This window comes from Tupaia chinensis, unplaced genomic scaffold (genome assembly GCF_000334495.1).
Source record: "Tupaia chinensis unplaced genomic scaffold, TupChi_1.0 Scaffold000636_1, whole genome shotgun sequence".
NCBI lineage: Eukaryota > Metazoa > Chordata > Mammalia > Scandentia > Tupaiidae > Tupaia > Tupaia belangeri.
Window position 1 is genome coordinate 1,179,715 of NW_006160157.1, and position 2,441 is coordinate 1,182,155.

Consider the following 2,441-nt stretch of genomic DNA (forward strand, 5'->3'; position numbering starts at 1 on the left):
CTTTTAGTTCTTCAGAGAAGGAGTGAAAACAGGTTTCTAGACTTTGAAATTGCCCCTAAAGCATGTTTTCATATGGAAATATATGGAATTGTAAATAAAATTTATGGGCAAGATGTTCTTTTCAGTATTGGTTAGGTAATTAAAAAAAGAAAATTCACTATCAATGCTCAGACTTGGAAGAAGAAAAGTCTACAAACACTGCAAATCATAATTACAAACACTTATGAAGGAGTTTTATCAAAATGAAAAAATAGTTTTAATAAATAGAAATGTAAAGCCCCAAGCCAGCATGTAAAATTATTGGTTATGGTTAATTAACAAATGAATTCTCAGATATCTCAGTCTCTTAATTATTTCTTAATAGAAGAACAGAGTTAACTTTGTTTAAAGGAAACACTCTTAACACTTTGGTAGTGTTCTGAAATCTTTTAATGACTTGAATATTTTAAACTATACTCCTCCTCAATAATTAAATGTCCCAAAGTAACAATTGTTTAGAAGAATTGTTGCTATCAAAATTATATTTCAAATTGAGGCTAATTTATAAATATTTTATAGATTTATAACATATAGACGGTAAAGGATATTTTGTGATTGTGGAGATGACATACTTTACAGATAAAATATTTTTAGTTACCTAGAGAAGAATTTAGAAATACAAAGTTGATTACCTCTTACCTCACTGTTCAGCACTCATTTTCTGAGATAAAGTAAGATCTTTGTAAAACATTTCTTAAATTGAGAAGCTACTTTTAAAAATTCACTCTACTAAGCTTTATTTAGAAATAAAAGCAAAGCAAAACAGAACTCAAATACTATGCAAAGTAAAATTTTAAATGTTGCATTGATTATTTTGATTTATTTTTAATTATCTTTTCTACTTTTTGTCTTTATTTTTAGAGAAAGATTTTTTTCTACAGTGTATGCTTGCCATAGAGACAGAGAAAGTCAGAGAGACAGAAAGCGAGAAACCACCCCCCAGGGGGGTGACACACCACAATTCCTTCTCCTCCATTCTCCTCTTAGGATCTTGGGTGTGCATGCACACACGCCCGCTATGAGTTTTAAGTCACCGGGTCTGGGATTCCAACCTTGGTCGACTACATGGGAATCCAATGACATAACCATTGTGCCATCTGCTGGTCCCTTTACCTTTTGTTTTAATTAAGCAAAGACAGTGTAAACTTGTTCTATGCAGTTAAGAGTAGTTATGTGCAAGAAATGAAGTTGTATTTTAAAATTTATTTAAACTAAATTACAGTTCAGTATGTTACATGAAAATTAGAATAATATTTAAAAAGGTAATGAGTTTTAGTAAAAATATTCTCACAGAATAAAATGCTAGGAGATTTTATACATTGAATTGAGAGTCTATTGTTTTTTTCCCCCATCCACACAAAGCAGAGTTTGTGAAAATTAGAGTATTTTGAATTCAATGCTCTTTGAGCTGTCATCTCAAACATTTACTTAAAAAGTTCTATGTCAGAATAGTGTGGAGCTTTTCTTAGAAGGAACTAAAAGCACATTAAATGTACTAAGACAATAGCACCTTTCCAGGAACTAAGAAAAAGCAGGTCATGTTAATGAAATCAGGCAGCAACCCTAACATCTACTGGAATGTTTTAATTCCTTTCATCTCGGATTATTTTTCTAAGTATTGGACTTAGTGAGATTCTTTTGAGTGTTTTTCTTATTTGCTTCTCTTTTCTAATTCCTAAAACACTATGAAGGGAGAAGGACATACAATAGAAAGGAAAAGAATTTAACATGTTTAAGCTCCTAGTACTTGGGCTAACATCATGCTGGGCATATGTATTATCTCATTTAATATAAATGAAAGAAAAGTTGCTATAGCAACTCTTAACTGCACACAGTGTAACCACAGTGGAATAAATTCAATGTTGACTATAAGAGCAATACTTCATATATTCTCATCCTGTGTCTCCCATTTATGTAAGGAACCCCTATTTGAAAAGCTAGGCCTATTTCTAAATATATTGTCTTATGAGTGTGGGCTTGAGGGGAAAGAAGAAAACTAACATTTCAAGAGCAACTCATTTTCATTTGTGTAATGGATGCTTATTAAGAACTTCTTATATGCCAGACACTGTTAAATGTACCAGGGATAAAATAGTAAACAAGGCAAAATTTTTGCTCCTTTATAGTTTTTAATCTGCTCAAGTGAGACAGATTGAACAGTTAAACTGGCAACCACATATGAAGCAGTAGTAAATTTCATTTTTAATTATTTAAAAAATAATAATTATTATTTTTATACATTCAATCACTATGTGTCATTTAGCTTGTATAGAGAGTTTACCCAACATGAAATACACCTTATACTAGTCCAGTTGAGAATACTGCTCATGTCATCATCAACAGGTAGTAAACCATTTCTGTATCCCACAAATTTCTTCTCTATTTTTCTCCCTAATTACCTT